General features: G+C 54.3%; 2 non-coding genes and 4 pseudogenes across 2 annotated transcripts; all 6 read left to right on the plus strand.

The window, feature by feature from the left end:
* Positions 1 to 2,452: 2,452 nt before the first annotated feature.
* LOC142251930 (5S ribosomal RNA) lies at positions 2,453 to 2,571 on the plus strand. The gene has a single exon (XR_012725331.1). It is a non-coding gene; the product is annotated as a 5S ribosomal RNA (ribosomal RNA).
* Positions 2,572 to 3,192: 621 nt separating this feature from the next.
* Positions 3,193 to 3,312, plus strand: LOC142252104 (5S ribosomal RNA; annotated as a pseudogene).
* A 2,121-nt stretch (positions 3,313 to 5,433) lies between these two features.
* Positions 5,434 to 5,542, plus strand: LOC142254119 (5S ribosomal RNA; annotated as a pseudogene).
* A 637-nt stretch (positions 5,543 to 6,179) lies between these two features.
* Positions 6,180 to 6,299, plus strand: LOC142252219 (5S ribosomal RNA; annotated as a pseudogene).
* A 4,256-nt stretch (positions 6,300 to 10,555) lies between these two features.
* LOC142253077 (5S ribosomal RNA) lies at positions 10,556 to 10,674 on the plus strand. Its single transcript, XR_012726397.1, has one exon. It is a non-coding gene; the product is annotated as a 5S ribosomal RNA (ribosomal RNA).
* A 1,820-nt stretch (positions 10,675 to 12,494) lies between these two features.
* On the plus strand, positions 12,495 to 12,614 carry LOC142251989 (5S ribosomal RNA; annotated as a pseudogene).
* The last annotated feature ends 4,847 nt before the right edge of the window (positions 12,615 to 17,461 follow it).

The raw sequence follows: 17,461 nt of genomic DNA on the forward strand, positions 1-17,461 counted from the left end.
TTGACTGTCCAGCTGACCACACCCCGACCTCCGTCAAACTAGAGGGGAGATCGACATGGGTCCACGCCAGTCACTGCAAGAAGGCCTAATACTGCTGATAAGTATTTCTGTGTGTACCTCCTTTCTAGGGCCTAATGTTCAACCCCACAAACTGGTTTAAGGGAATAGGAGGTGTTCCAATTGGGATACTGCAATCCGTACTCCAAGTGCTACTCTATTAGTGGCCTATGTAGTGTTTAAATTGTTAATGGCTCTGTTCTCCTGCTGCGTGAAGAAATGCAAAGATATTAATTATTCAGCGCCAATATGAAATTTCTAACATATACTCTTTTCTACTCTTTCCCATAGAATCACCTTGGCGTATTATAATGTGACTCTTATTGGGAGGTATGCAGGCTCAGTACCCGGAGGACGGATGTGGATTTGAAGACTTCACACCGAGGCAACCCACGGCTTGGACAGCATCCGGTGAACAGCCTGCTATTCCAGCTTCTCGATAGAATCCAGTCCCATCACACACGCCAAAGGGGGGATTGTGAGGAAAGAGTTGACTAAACTTGAGTAGTCAAGCACGCAATCTCCAAGAATTACAAACCGACCCTTCTAAGCTCTCGATGCTGGACAAGAGCCAAGGACAAATGAATTATTGAAACCATCAACTATACTTCGCCGAGAAACGAAACTTACGCTTTGCCGAGAAGCGAAATTTACGCTTTGCTGAGAATTCAAACTTATGCTTATGCACATGTACCGACTGGCAGCCGAGCCGCTCGAATCCGGATTGTCGGTGGGTGGCTCGAGCGCCTTCGGACCCGGGGGTCACGTCGCTCTGAACGAAGGCTGGCGCTACGTGAGGGGTTCACGGCCGGGGCCGTGGTGTTTAGGAATTTAAGTTCGTGACACCACCCACGGGTTGTGGTGAGTGTGGACACCACCGTTACATTAACTAGGCTCCCGGGGACGGTGTTGTGCAGCCTGGTGTTGACCCCTCCATGGGCAGGGGGTGATGCTCCCGGGGCCCGGTGGTTGCGAGGTGCGGGCATGTTAGTGCGGTGCGCGGCCCGAGGGCACTGTTGTACTCACTATGACAGATACACCGTAGTCTCTGGTAAACCAAAAGGATAATGGTCGGTGCCCGCACCCGGCTGCGTCTGGTCCCCCACCCGGTTCGGTGGTTCCCGCCTTTCTCCTGAACCTCGTTTTGTAGATTTTGACTGCCTATGCTTCAGCGACGGTAGTCCGCTCCCCGGCTTGGAGTGTGCCGGGAAAGCCCGCTTGCCCGCAGACGCTGGCCCGTGGCATCTCTCTGCCAGAGCGGTGTCTTTCTATCCCTTTCATTGGGCTGTTGTGTTCAGTCGTTACTTGGGTGGGAAAGAACCTAAGGTCCAGACCCCAATCAGTGAATTTGACTCGGTCCAGTGGTTTCTGGGCCTCGTTCTGGGTCTGAGTATCCCTCCTAGTGCTCCGATTTCCAGTCGGTTCCCCGGTTCGGTACCGGCGGGCCACTACCCTGTCCCGGTCCCTTACGGTTCCACCAGCCGTCTTCCCGGCTCTTGTAGGAGGCAACCACCGTCTGCCTCCTGGCCACAGGGTATCCGGGCTACGACCCAGATTCCTGACAGACGTTTACACTTTTCTACTACTCTCCTCTCCTCCCTAACTTCGTCTGTTTGTGTTTTTCCCGCCTCAGGCTATCCGAACTCCTCGGTGGGCGTGAACAACCGCCTGGCTCCGCCCCCTGGTGTGAACGTCAAGACCTGAGAGGGGTGACTCAGGGTTTTTAGGTTGGCTGCTGTTACCTTGTTAGGGGACGGTAGTTTGTGCAAGGGCCTGTCTGTGACTACCTGGCAAGTCCAGGGCGTCACACACACACGACACAGCTACGCCCCTATTAGCTTGATAAAAACCTGTATGTGTAATAAACTTCAGTTCAGAGCACACACTCTTGCCTTATGTGCAGATACCAGTCTCTGTCTATATCTCATTAAGGTTGAGAGAAGCGGAGGGGATGACCGGGACCCTCTCCACATTCGGTCATCGCTGGCAACAGTTGTGACCTATTCAGGGGTCAACCTAACACGTGCGTGCTCGCTTGTATGTGTGCGTGCGCCCTTCCTAGGTGTGGCGCGCTGCAGACAGTTAAAGGAATCCCCGGATGCAGGCTATTAGACAGAAACAAAGCGCCCTTTACTCACCCTACCCGGGTCCACCGGCGGGTCTCGCCGCTGCTCCCGGTCAGCGGCTGCGGCAATGACGTCACGTGGACAGCGCGGCTGTCAGTCAGTGAGCTCAGCGGGTCTGAGCGGAGCAGTCGGTCTACAGCCCCTTTAAGGGAGCCAGCAAAAAAGTGAAGGAAAAACAAAGCACAAAAGGGCCTCTTGCTGAGCACTGGAAAGGCCAGCCGGCAGCCAGACTGCAAAGTAGAAGAGCAGCAAGTGAGAGGCTTGTCTCTGCCTACGGCCACACCACCCTGAACACGCCCGATCTCGTCTGATCTCGGAAGCTAAGCAGGGTCGGGCCTGGTTAGTACTTGGATGGGAGACCGCCTGGGAATACCAGGTGCTGTAGGCTTTTGCTTTTTCCTTCCTTCCACCAGCAGGGGTCACTCTCCTCTATGCCTTTTTTCCATTCCCTTTCACAACTGCACGCATATCTTTTTTCTTTTTCTTTGCTTTCTTTCTTGCGCTACTTCATTCTTGCAAAATGCCAGCATCCTTCTCATCCCCGGGGGGCCTCCAGCCTTGTTGCTTATTTATTTTATAATGCTAAGCTTAATTTCAACAGTACCAGCGTCCCCTGCGGGGCTGGAGGCAGCCACCGGTAACCTGCAGGCCAGTTTACAGCCCAGCGCAAGCCAAACACCTTTGCAGGCAACACGACCCCCCTCAAAAGCAGCTCACAGTCACTCGCAACCAACTCACCCTCTTCCTTCGTTCGCTTCCGGACGTCTCGCTCCGCCCCAAGATGCCGGTCCAGCCGGTTTGCTCTTTCTGATTAACGGTTTAGCTTGCACGAGACCCTTCGTCCAGTCATTTTTAGTGACATTTGGTGCTCAGGGCGCTGTTGCGGCGGATGTTTCACTGCTCAACAAACAGCGGTTGTAGAGGCGGCCCAGCCTTCACATCGGCCCTTCGGCCAGAGTTCTTGCCACGAGAGTCTCAGGAAGGCTGGCCAGGCGATGGGCCACAGAGTGTCTACTGGCCATACCACCCTGGTTACGCCCGATCTGGTCCGCTCTCGGAAGCAAAGCAGGGATGGGCTCGGCCAGTACTTGGAAGGCAGACCTCCTGGGACCACCGGGTGCTGTAGGCTGTTTTAGATGATCTTTTAGCCCTCTTACCAAGCTCGGCTAGCATGGAGCCGCGTCTTGCCAGACACCGACTTTACGTAACCTAGAGCTGGAAGCCCCAACCAAGCCCACTTAGGCCTCTGAGCCAGTTTGCAACTAAGGATGCTACCCCACACCCCTCCTCGATGCAGGACTCATGCCCAGCTCCTTGCTGTGGCTAGAAGTTTTTATTGACCCCATGTCGGGAGCGGGGGCCAGCTTCCCCGTCGCGGGAGCTGCTCGGGGAGATCACGCTCGGATCCGGTGCCTTCTCCTCGGTGGCTCGAGCGGGCCGGACCCGGGGCTCGAGTAGCGCTCCTCGCCCACGAGTGAAAAGGGAAATTGGATTGTTTTGGGATATATATATATATATATATATAGTTTGTGACGCCACCCACGGGTTGTGGTGATGGTGGGCACAACGGCTGCTGGTGACGGGATTCCCGGGAGCGATGGCGGGGAGAATCTAGGTGTTGACCCCTCCGTGGGTAGGGGCTGTTGGTCCCGGGGCACAGTAGGAGGTTGGGTTCCCGTAGGATTGAGTTCGCAGGGTGCAGGGTGGCGGTGCAGCGCAGCGCGGTGTCGGATGGCACTGGTGTACTCACTCAGACACAGATGGATAGAGTCTCTGGTAAACCAAACGGCTGGATGGACAGGGCCCGCAGCCGGCTGCGGTGTTTTCCCTGGATGGGTTGATGGTGGCTGTCGTTTCCCTGCACCTGTGTGTTGTGTCTTGACTCCAATGCCTGGGCACCGGAAGTTCGCTCCCCGACGTATACGTGCCAGTGGAGCCCTTTTGCCCGCAGACGCTGGCCCTTTGGTTCTCTGGCCCATGGCGGTGGCACTTATCCAGAACGGTTGGGCTGTTGCCTTCAATCGGGACTTGGGTGGGAATGAACCCCAGAGGTCCAGACCGCTATCAGAAAATTTGACTAAAGGTTGGCTTTAAGCCTAGTCGGGGTCTGAGTACCCTGCCTGGTGCTTGGCTCCAATTGGCTCCCCGGTTCGGTACCGGCAGGCCAGCGCCCGACCCCGGTCCTACAGTTCCGCTGACCTTCGCCAACTCCTGCAGACAGCCACCACCGTCTGCCGACCTTGCTGGACGTGCCTGGGCTCCAACCCAGACACCAACAGTTTTCACTCCTCACTCACTACTGTCCACAATGGGACTCTCCGACTGACTGCTGCAGACTGACTGTGTTTTTCCCGCCTCCAGGTCTGTGAACTCCTTGGTGGGCGGGGCCAACCACCTGGCTCCGCCCCACCTGGTGTGGACATCAACCCTGGAGGGTGGCAACAAGGGTTTAATGTTTGACTGATGTGACCTGTCCAGGGAAGGGGGTGTATGATGTTGTGTAGTGACCTGTGACCCCTGGGGTCCAGGGCGTCACACCCGCAGCCCGCTGTCTGGAAACGATGGCGCTAAAAGCAGCCCGGGCCGTGAAGGGGCCAGGCTTTCAGCAAGTGCCCAGTGGATGGTTTTGGAGGCAGGCATGCCGACCGGCTGCCTACTGTGGGCCAGCAGAGGTAACGTCTTCCTCTGCAAATAAGTTTGTGTAGCTAATCCAATAAATCAGACGCTGCCCAGGAGCTGAGCTCAGTGCAAAGGAGGAGCGGGAGGGAATGGGGTTTTTTTTTCCTGCTAAGGCCCGGAAATAATAAGACAGACAGGAGAGTCTGAGGCATGGTGGCGGAGAGGTTGCAGGGGCAAATAGGGGTCTGGCCACGTGTGAGCATGCGTGCCTGCGTGCGTGCTTGTATGTGTGCGTGTGCCCTTCCTAGGTGTGGCGCGCTGCAGACAGTTAAAGGAATCCCCGGATGCAGGCTATTAGACAGAAACAAAGCGCGCTTTACTCACCCTACCCGGGTCCACCGGCGGGTCTCGCCGCTGCTCCCGGTCAGTGGCTGCGGCGATGATGTCACGTGGACAGCGCGGCTGTCAGTCAGTGAGCTCAGCGGAGCGGTCGGTCTACAGCCCCTTTAAGGGAGCCAGCAAAAAAGTGAAGGAAAAACAAAGCACAAAAGGACCTCTTGCTGAGCACTGGAAAGGCCAGCCGGCAGCCAGACTGCAAAGTAGAAGAGCAGCAAGTGAGAGGCTTATCTCTGCCTACGGCCACACCACCCTGAACACGCCTGATCTCGGAAGCTAAGCAGGGTCGGGCCTGGTTAGTACTTGGATGGGAGACCGCCTGGGAATACCAGGTGCTGTAGGCTTTTGCTTTTTCCTTCCTTCCACCAGCAGGGGTCACTCTCCTCTATGCCTTTTTTCCATTCCCTTTCACAACTGCACGCGTCTCTTTTTTCTTTTTCTTTGCTTTCTTTCTTGCGCTACTTCATCCTTGCAAAATGCCAGCATCCTTCTCATCCCCGGGGGGCCTCCAGCCTTGTTGCTTATTTATTTTATAATGCAAGGCTTCATTTCAACAGTACCAGCGTCCCCTGCGGGGCTGGAGGCAGCCACCGGTAACCTGCAGGCCAGTTTACAACCCAGCGCAAGCCAAACACCTTTGCAGGCAATACGACCCCCCTCAAAAGCAGCTCCCAGTCACTCGCAACCAACTCACCCTCTTCCTTTGTTCGCTCCCGGTCATCTCGCTCCGCCCCAAGATGCCGGTCCAGCCGGCTTGCTCTTTCTGATTAATGGTTTAGCCTGCGCGAGACACTCCATCCAGCCATTTTTAGTGACACTTGGTGCTCAGGGCGCTGCTGTGGTGGGTAATTCACTGCTCAACAAACAGCGGTTGTAGAGGCGGCCCAGCCTTCGCATCGGCCCTTCGGAGCCCACCCCGCACGGCCAGAGTTCTCACCACGAGAGTCTGAGGAAGGCTGGCCGGGCGATGGGCCACAGAGCGTCTACTGGCCATACCACCCTGGTTACGCCGAATCTCGTCCGCTCTCGGAAGCAAAGCAGGGTTGGGCTTGGCCAGTACTTGGAAGGCAGACCTCCTGGGACCACCGGGTGCTGTAGGCTGTTTTGGATGACCATTTAGCGCTCTTGCCCAGCTCGGCTAGCATGGAGCCGCGTCTTGCCAGACACCGACTTTACGTAACCTAGAGCTGGAAGCCCCAACCAAGACGTCTGAGCCAGTTCGCAACTAAGGACGCTACCCCACACCCCTCCTCGATGCAGGCCTCATGCCCAGCTCCTGGCTGCGGCTAGAAGTCTTTCTTGACCCCGCAGTCCGCTGTCTGGAAACGGTGTTAAAAGCAGCCCGGGCCGTGAAGGGGCCAGGCTTTCAGCAAGTGCCCAGGGGATGGTTTTGGAGGCAGGCTGGCCGACCGACCGGCCGCCCACTGTGGGCCAGCAGAAGTAACGTCTTCCTCTGCAAATAAGTTTGTGTAGCTAATCCAATCAATCAGACGGCTGAGCTCAGTGCAAAGGAGGAGCGTGAGGGAATGGGGTTTTTTTCCTGCTAAGGCCCAGAAATAATAAGACAGACAGGAGAGTCTAAGGCATGGTGGCGGAGAGGTTGCAGGGACAAATAGGGGTCTGGCCACGTGTGAGCATGCATGCTCGCTTGTATGTGTGCGTGTGCCCTGATGCAGACAGTTAAAAGGAATCCCCGGATGCAGGCTATTAGACAGAAACAAAGCACGCTTTACTCACCCTACCTGGGTCCACCGGCGGGTTTCGCCGCTGATGTCACGTGGACAGTGCGGCTGTCAGTGAGCTCAGCGGGTCTGAGCGGGGAGGTCGGTCTACAGTCCCTTTAAAAGGGAAGGTATCATCAAAAAAAAAAAAAAAAAAAAAAAATTCAATAAACTGAAAAAATGTAAAGTAATAATGTTTTAATGTTTTGTTTAAATATTAGTTTTTAATTGAGCAAAATATAAAAAATAAAATTAAAATGTTTGATATTTTCCACTGTTAAACACTAGGGGGAGAAGCTGCTGAAATCCTACAGAAATCCCACTGTAAAAAGAGCTCACATTACAGCTGCAGTAAAGTGGGCGGAGTCTGCTCTCCTGTGTGTGATGGACGCCTCCCCCTCCCAACTTGAGTGTTTACAACAGATAACAGAGTGTAATACTATTGTATGAACAAAATTTCAATTGCGTTAGGGCAATGACAACCAGAGACGGGTTCTTGGTGCAAAGACGTTTTATAATATGCAACCAACAATATGTACACAGAACAGAACATAACATAAACACAGTAAATACCTGCCAGGGTCGGAACAAAGGGGAATTCCCGGGGCCACGCACCAGACTCCCCCAGGGAGACCACCTGGAGCAAACCCCTATACAGGGGCTGTCTGGCGATCACCCCAGAAGGCCTAGATGTGCAGCAGCCGGGACACGAAAGGGCAACATGTATAGTACAAAAATGTCCGTACGTAATGTGAATCCTAGGGTGGATATGAAACGAAAGGAACCAGGCAGAAGTGCCGACCAGAGACGGCAGACGGAGTCCGGGCACAGCTTGATGAGACCAGGTGAAGTCCAGAGCCGGTGTCGAGTGTTTCAACAGGATCCAAATATCAATCAGGAACCAAGAGCAGCAGGGCAGGAGTAGACAGGAAGCCGTATACTCTGGCAACTAGACTAAGCTTAGGGGCGGGCTTTTAAACAGATGAACAGGAAGTAGGGCAACAGAACAGAAAACTCCATGTTAACAAAGGGCAAGATCCTTCAGAAGAAAACTGGAAATCCCGGAACTCTGACACAGAGAATGACATGTAGGGACACAGTGCGGAGCCATTTTGTTGATGACCACAAATGTCTAAAGTGTCACCAAGGACAACAGGAGTATCACACAGCATAGGATTAGATACACGGCTCTGCAGACAGTATCACACAGGATAGGATTAGATACACAGCTCAGCAGACAGTATCACACAGTATAAGATTAGATACACAGCTCAGCAGACAGTATCACACAGTATAAGATTAGATACACAGCTCAGCAGACAGTATCACACAGGAGAGGATTAGATACACAGCTCAGCAGACAGTATCACACAGGAGAGGATTAGATACACAGCTCAGCAGACAGTATCACACAGGAGAGGATTAGATACACAGCTCAGCAGACAGTATCACACAGGAGAGGATTAGATACACAGCTCAGCAGACAGTATCACACAGGAGAGGATTAGATACACAGCCGTGCAGACAGTATCACACGATAGGATTAGATACACAGCCGTGCAGACAGTATCACACGGGATAGGATTAGATACACAGCTCAGCAGACAGTATCACACAACATAGGATTAGATACACAGCTCTGCAGACAGTATCACACGATAGGATTAGATACACAGCCGTGCAGACAGTATCACACGATAGGATTTGATACACAGCCCAGCAGACAGTATCACACAGGATAGCATTAGATACACTGCTCAGCAGACAGTATCACACAACATAGGATTAGATACACGTCTCAGCAGACAGTATCACACAACAGGATTAGATACACAGCTCAGCAGACAGTATCACATGACAGGATTAGATACACAGCCGTGCAGACAGTATCACACAGGAGAAGATTAGATACACAACCCTGCACCAGTACACACACAGGTACTCACATGCAGTAGCGCACACACACACACACACAATCACCCCTGATGGGGACCTTGTGCCACACACACACATCACCCCTGATGGGTACCTTGTGCCACACACACACATCACCCCTGATGGGGACCTTGTGCCACACACACACACACACACACACACACACACACACACATCACCCCTGATGGGGACCTTGTACCACACACACACACACACACACACACACACACACACACACGCACGCACACACACATCACCCCTTATGGGGACCTTGTGCCAGGCACACACACACATATCACCCCTGATGGGGACCTTGTGCCACACACACACACACACCACCCCTGATGAGGACCTTGTGCCACACACACACACACACACACACACATCGCCCCTGATGGGGACCTTGTGCCCCACACACACACACACACACACCACCCCTGATGGGGACCTTGTGCCACACACACACACACACACACACAAATCACCCCTGATGGGGACCTTGTGCCACACACACACACACACACACACACATCACCCCTGATGGGGACCTTGTGCCACACACACACACACACACACACACACACACACATCACCCCTGATGGGGACCTTGTACCACACACACACACACACACACACACACACACACACACACACACATCACCCCTGATGGGGACCTTGTGCCACACACACACACACACACACATCACCCCTGATGGGGACCTTGTGCCAGGCACACACACACACATCACCCCTGATGGGGACCTTGTGCCACACACACACACACACACACACATCGCCCCTGATGGGGACCTTGTGCCCCACACACACACACACACACACACACACACACATCACCCCTGATGGGGACCTTGTGCCACACACACATACAGCAGCGGCAGGCAGAGCTGGGGGAGCTGCGGCAGCGGGCAGAGCTGGGGGAGCTGCGGCAGCGGGCAGAGCGGGAGGAGCTGCGGTGGCGGGTAGAGCGGGGGCTTGGGAGAACGGAGGGAGGGGGTGTCATTGGAGAGGGTAACGGCGGGGGGGAGGGGCAGCGGCAGTAACTGGGGCAGAGCAGGGGCTGGGGAGAACGGTCGGGATGGGATGTCATCGGAGACGGTAACGGCGGGAGGGAGGGGAGGTGGCCCGTACTCACACATCCCGGCGGTTGACACGGGTAAAGTGGAGCAAACAGCACACGCTGTGAGCTCCACAATAATGGCGCTGATCTCCTCCCTCTGCTGTGATCTGGACACCCCAGGGGGCGCATTCAGGTCACAGCAGACGCCCACTGTAACGTACTGCATGGGGTCGGATCCCGACCACTGTTCTCTATGCACAGGGGCTGCCATAAAGGAAGGAGTTACTGTCGTTACACACACGGCAAATCCAGCATGGCAGCCCCCAGTGCCTCCAGTAAAATAAGAATTAAATAAAATATAAATAAGCTGTGATTTTCATTTTGTATTAAAAAAATTGTTTAAAAGAACTGAGAGTCCTCAGTGGTTGATACATTTTGTATTAGAAATACTTGATTTCATAATCACTATTTTTAATAAAAAACCGCGATACCTTCACTTTAAGGGAGCCAGCACAAAAGTGAAGGAAAAACAAAACACAAAAGGGCCCCTTGCTGAGCAGTGGAAAGGCCAGCCGGCAGCCAGACTGCAAAGTAGAAGAGCAGCAAGTGAGAGGCTTGTCTCTGCCTACGGCCACACCACCCTGAACACGCCCGATCTCGTCTGATCTCGGAAGCTAAGCAGGGTCGGGCCTGGTTAGTACTTGGATGGGAGACCGCCTGGGAATACCAGGTGCTGTAGGCTTTTGCTTTTCCTTCCTTCCACCAGCAGGGGTCACTCTCCTCTATGCCTTTTTTCCATTCCCTTTCACAACTGCACGCGTATCTTTTTTCTTTTTCTTTGCTTTCTTTCTTGCTCTACTTCATCCTTGTAAAATGCCAGCATCCTTCTCATCACCGGGGGCCTCCAGCCTTGTTGCTTATTTATTTTATAATGCTAGGCTTCATTTCAACAGTACCAGCGTCCCCTGCGGGGCTGGAGGCAGCCACCGGTAACCTGCAGGCCAGTTTACAGCCCAGCGCAAGCCAAACACCTTTGCAGGTGTACCGCCCCGCGGTGTTGGCTGCGACTGACGAGCTGCTCGGGTCCGTGCTCGTACTGCGGGTGGTGGCTCCAGCCTCTCAAGGACCCGGGGTCACGTCGCTCTGCAAGGGGTAGTGGCGGTGCACGCAGGGGGTTTGGGTGGTTGTTTGGTGGATTTAGCAAAGTTCGTGATGCCACCCACGGGTTGTGGTGATTGTATGGTGGACACCACCGCTGCCGTTGACTAGGCCTCCCGGGGACGTTGTTATGCAGGTTGGTGTTAACCCCTCCGTGGGCAGGGGCGATGGTCCCGGGGGCCCGCGGAAAGGTGAGGGCCGGGGTGCAGGGCGCAGGGTCGCGGTGCAGCGCGGTGCCTGACGGCACTAGTGTACTCACTCTGACACAAGATAATGGAGTCTCTGGTAAACCAAACGGTAGAATGGACGGGGCCCACAGCCGGCTGCGGTGTTCTCCCTGGACACGCTCGTGATGGCTGTCGTTTCCCTGCACCTGTGTTATGTAGTTTTTGACTCCCGTGCCTGGACACCGGTGGTCCGCTCCCCGGCGTGTAAGTGTCGTAGAAGCCCGTTTGCCCGCAGGCGCTGGCCCTTTGGATCTCTTGCCTTTGGCGGTGGCACTTATCCGGTTTGGTTGGGCCGTTGCCTTCAATCGGGACTTGGGTGGTAATGAACCCCTGAGGTCCAGACTGCAATCAGTAAATTCGACTATCAGGGCGGCTTCTAGCCTAGTCGGGGTCTGAGTACCCTGCCTAGTGCTTGGCTCCAATCGGCTCCCCGGTTCGGTACCGGCGGGCCACTGCCCGACCCCAGTCCTACGGTTCCACCGACCGTTCACCAACTCCTGCAGACGGCCACCACCGTCTGCCGACCTTGCTGGAGGTGCCTGGGCTCCGACCCAGACACCTAAACAGTCCGTGGCAGGCCTGGTCCCAGGTCTGCCCTTGACTTTCCTTCCTCACTCCTCCTCCACTGCACTAACTCAACTGTGTTTTTCCCGCCTCCAGGTCTGTGAACTCCTCGGTGGGCGGGGCCAACTGCCTGGCTCCGCCCCACCTGGTGTGGACATCAGACCCTGGAGGGAGGCAACAAGGGTTTTTGTTTGACTGTTGTCACATGTCCGGGGAAGGGGTGTGTGTGGTGTTGTGTCTGTGACTACCTGGCTACTCCAGGGTGTCACACAAGCAACACGACCCCCTTCAAAAGCAGCTCCCAGTCACTCACAACCAACTCACCCTCTTCCTTTGTTCGCTCCCGGACGTCTTGCTCCACCCCAAGATGCCGGTCCAGCCGGCTTGCTCTTTCTGATTAACAGTTTAGCCTGCACGAGACCCTGCGTCCAGCCATTTTTAGTGACATTTGGTGCTCAGGGCGCTGCTGCGGCAGGTTTTTCACTGCTCAACAAACAGCGGTTGTAGAGGCGGCCCAGCCTTCGCATCGGCCCTTCGGAGCCCAGCCCCCGCACGGCCAGAGTTCTCACCACGAGAGTCTGAGGAAGGCTGGCCGGGCGATGGGCCACAGAGCGTCTACTGGCCATACCACCCTGGTTACACCCAATCTCGTCCGCTCTCGGAAGCAAAGCAGGGTTGGGCTCGGCCAGTACTTGGAAGGCAGACCTCCTGGGACCACCGGGTGCTGTAGGCTGTTTTAGATGACCTTTTAGCGCTCTTGCCCAGCTCGGCTAGCATGGAGCCGCGTCTTGCCAGACACTGACTTTACGTAACCTAGAGCTGGAAGCGCCAACCAAGCCCACCGAGGCCTCTGAGCCAGTTCACAACTAAGGACGCTACCCCACACCCCTCCTCGATGCAGGCCTCATGCCCAGCTCCTGGCTGCGGCTAGAAGTCCTTATTGACCCCGCAGTCCGCTGTCTGGAAACGATGGTGTTAAAAGCAGCCCGGGCCGTGAAGGGGCCAGGCTTTCAGCAAGTGCCCAGGGGATGGTTTTGGAGGCAGGCCGACCGGCCCCCTACTGTGGGCCAGCAGAAGTAACGTCCTCCTCTGCAAATAAGTTTGTGTAGCTAATCCAATCAGACGCTGCCCAGGAGCTGAGCTCAGTGCAAAGGAGGAGCGGGAGGGAATGGGGTTATTTCCTGCTAAGGCCCGGAAATAATAAGACAGACAGGAGAGTCTGAGGCATGGTGGCAGAGAGGTTGCAGGGGCAAATAGGGGTCTGGCCACGTGTGAGCATGCGTGTGTGCGTGCGTGCTCGCTTGTATGTGTGCGTGTGCCCTTCCTAGGTGTGGCGCGCTGCAAACAGTTAAAGGAATCCCTGGATGCAGGCTATTAGACAGAAACAAAGCGCGCTTTACTCACCCTACCCGGGTCCACCGGCGGGTCTCGCCGCTGCTCCCGGGCTGCGGCGAGGACGTCACGTGGACAGCGCGGCTGTCAGTCAGTGAGCTCAGCGGGTCTGAGCGGGGCGGTTGGTCTACAGCACCTTTAACCCCTTCATGACTGACTGATTTTTCGCTTTCCGTTTTTTTTTTTCCGCCATTCTTTTTCTGAGAGCCATAACTTTTTTATTTTTCAGTCAATATGGTCATGTGAGGGCTCATTTTTTGCGGAACGTGCTGTACTTTTAAATGAAACCATCAGTTTTACCATATAGTGTACTGGAAAACGGCAAAAAGAATTCCAAATGCAGAAAAATTGCAAAAAAAGTGCGATAGCACTATGGTTTTTGAGATATTTTATTCACTGTGTTCACTATATGGTAAAACTAATGTGTGGGTGTGATGCCTCAGGTCAGTGCGAGTTCGTAGACACCAAACATGTATAGGTTTACTTTTATATAAGGGGTTAAAAAAAATCGGAAGTTTGTCCGAAAAAAGTGGCGCACGTTTTACACCATATTCCGTGACCCGTAGAGTTCTCATTTGTCAGGATCTATGGCTCAGTGATGGCTTATTTTTTGCGTCTCAAGCTGACGTTTTTAACGGTACCATTTTTGCGCAGATGCTACGTTTTGATCGCCTCTTATTGCATTTTGCGCAAAAGTTGTGGCAACAAAAAAACATCGTTTTGGCGTTTGGAATTTTTTTGCCGCTACGCCGTATACTGACCAGATTAATTTATTTTATATTTTGATAGATCGGGCGTTTCTGAACGCGGCGATACCAAAAGTGTGTATATTTTTTATTTTTTTTAACCCTTTAATTTTCAATGGGGCGAATGGGGGGTGATTTGAACTTTTAGGTTTTTTTATTTTTTTAATTTTTTAAAACTTTTTTTTTAACTTTTTTTTTTATTTTACTAGTCCCCCTAGGGGGCTATAGCGATCAGCAATCCGATCGCTCTGCAGTATCTGCTGATCACAGCTACAAGGCTGTAAACAGCAGATACGCTCTGTTTCTCTTTCGCTGTGCCGCTGGCACAGCGAAAGTGAAAGCAAGTTGTCACAAACCACCGGGGGGGTCACTCAGAAATCCCCCGCGCTGGCTACCAGTACGTCACAATCGGGGGGTAACAAGTGGGGGTCACCCCTACTTTATACCTCCCGACCGACAGACAGAGCACGTGACGCGCTCTCTAGCGCCCCTCTTATAGTCAGGCCAATTATGGAATTGCCCGACAATAAGCAAGGAGGCCGCTATACTACTTATGCCGATTATGGAAGGGTCCCCGGTGAGAGTAAGGTATATATTCCCCCGACCTCCGCGGGCGGAATATATAATATCTTCCCGAATCTCACTGGCCTCCCCACAATAATCCTTGGCACAACTCGCTGCCACCAACCGCTTTACGGTAACTATTAGCCGAACACACAGACGTGGGATTCAAGATCGAGATAACAGAACAGCTCAAGATTAATTATATACTTTAATCAGCCTAAAGCACACTAGAACTACAATATATACAATAGGGAATCTACAGAATATACATATGTCAGAGTACAGTTACAGATAAAGCATGGGTTACAAACAGGTATACAATTACATCAGTTACCTTGTGTGTCTGGCCACAGGGGGGCGCTGTAGACCAGGTTTCCAGGAACTCCCTCACAGGTCTTTCCCAACCAGGCCCCCGAGCAGAAGAACACTGGAAAATGGCCGAAGTAGGGTTATCAACCTGGGCAAATCCAGGTCCCCTCCTACCTTAGTGACCTCACAGGGAGCACTGCTCCACCCCTGGCTGGAGTTATGGACAAATTCACAACATGGAATATGGGCCATAACTTTGCCTGGGAGCGTCGTAGGCGGACGCCAATGCTCTCATTGTGACAGTTATGAATTTAGCTACAGAACGAGGGGACTCATGACCTGTCTACGAGTTCCCATATGGCTGATATCACGCCTTGGGTATTTCCCAAGCTCCCCCTTCCATAAAAAAGGTGTGCCAGCATCGTCCGCCTGCGCAAACACCATTTTTATGGTTGCCATATTTATCGGAGATATGGCTTGCGAGATATGAACCATTTTTTACTGGAGTCGTTCTGTCTGGCTACTTCCAAGCCTTGCTAATGAGATACAACTCTGGTTACAGGGTGACGGCAGGGAGTCATCCTGGGTCCATTGTCCTCACATCATCTCATCTCCATATCAGAGGAGATGGCTGTTGGAGGTGTAAGTGGGATGTGACACCTTCACAGATGCTGGACATTTGAGCACAAGAAGGGAGGGGGGCACTGCCAGGGAGTGATGAGAGCAATTATGACTTCTAGTCATAATTCCTCTTCATATCCCAGGATTTACCTCACACCTCCCCCCTTTTGAGGGCGCTAGGGGGCAGCACACTCCGGTGTTCCCCCGTGCGCCCGTCCGCGACCTCTCCTTGTCGGGACAGCCCGTCTGCGTTACCGTGGTCACGGCCCCTTTTGTGGCGAATGGTGAAGTCGTATTGCTGGAGCGCAAGGCTCCATCGCAACAATCGCCCATTCGTCCCAGAGACGGTGTGCAACCAGCTGAGGGGATTGTGGTCCGTCTCCACGATGAAGTGGCGCCCGTATAGATAGGGTTGCAGACGCTGCAGGGCCCACACTATGGCCAGGCACTCCTTCTCCATTGCAGAATAGGCCACTTCCCTTGGTAACAGCTTCCTGCTCAGGTACAAGACTGGGTGCTCTTGGCTCGCAGAGTCCACCTGGCTGAGCACCGCACCGAGGCCGAAGTCACTGGCGTCGGTCTGTACTACAAACGGCCGCGTGAAGTCGGCTGCCTGTAGCACGGGCGGGCTGGACAGGGCGTCCTTTAGGGCCCGGAAGGCTGTCTCGCAGTCCACTGTCCAATCGACTGCAGAGGGCAGCTTCTTCTTGGTGAGGTCCGTCAAGGGCTTTGCCAGGCTACTATAGCATGGAACAAACCTCCTATAGTACCCAGCGGTCCCCAAGAAGGACATCACCTGCTTCTTGGTCCTGGGGGTGGGCCAGGATGCGATGGCCTCCACTTTCTCAGGCTCGGGCTTCAGCGTTCCCCCACCTACCCGGTGACCGAGGTACTGGACCTCGCTCATGGCCAGCTGACACTTTCCCGGCTTGATGGTCAAACCTGCCCGGTGGATCCGCCTGAGCACCTGTGCTAGATGCTCTAGGTGGTCCTCCCAGGTGGGACTGAAGACGGCAATGTCATCCAGGTACGCGGCCGCGTACCCTTCAAGTCCCTTGAGCAGGGTGTTGACCATCCGCTGGAAAGTGGCAGGGGCATTCCTCATCCCGAATGGCATCACCGTGGACTCGTACAGTCCAAATGGGGTAATAAAGGCAGAGCGTTCCCTGGCCTTGCGAGTCAGGGGGATCTGCCAATATCCCCGGCTCAGGTCCATGATGGTCAGGTACTGAGCCCCGGCCAACTGATCGAGCAGGTCATCGATGCGTGGCATTGGGTACGCATCGGCGACCGTGACAGCATTGAGCCCCCTGTAGTCCACGCAGAACCGAGTGGTTCGGTCCTTCTTAGGGACGAGGACTACAGGCGAGGCCCAAGCGCTGTTGGATGCCTGGATCACCCCCAGCTCCAGCATCTCGTCAATCTCCTGGCGCATGTGTTGCTGCACCTCCAGGGAGACCCGATATGCTGAACGCCGGATCGGGGGATGATCCCCAGTGTCCACGTGATGGACAGCCAAGTCAGTCCTTCCGGGCTGGGTGGTAAACAACCCCCGGAAGGGGAGGAGGGTGGCCCACAGCTGGGACCGTTGGTCCTCCAAGAGCTGGTGGCCAACCTCCACATCCTCAATGGATCCGCCTGCCCTAACCTGGGCTAGCATATCCAAGAGGGTTTCCGCTTCTCCCTCCTCGGGCAGGTTGCACACGGGGAGCGCACATGCCTCCCGCTCATGATGTGCCTTCATCATGTTCACATGGAAGGGCTTCCGCCTTCCACGGGCAGGGTCCAGGGTGACCAGGTACGTTACAGGGTTGAGCTGCTGGTACACGAGGTATGGGCCTTCCCAGGCTGCCTGAAGCTTGTCCTGTGGTACGGGGACCAGTACCCACACCTCTTGACCCACTTGGTAGGTCCTCTCACAAGCGTTCTGGTCGTACCAACGCTTCTG

This window comes from Anomaloglossus baeobatrachus, chromosome 9 (genome assembly GCF_048569485.1).
Source record: "Anomaloglossus baeobatrachus isolate aAnoBae1 chromosome 9, aAnoBae1.hap1, whole genome shotgun sequence".
NCBI lineage: Eukaryota > Metazoa > Chordata > Amphibia > Anura > Aromobatidae > Anomaloglossus > Anomaloglossus baeobatrachus.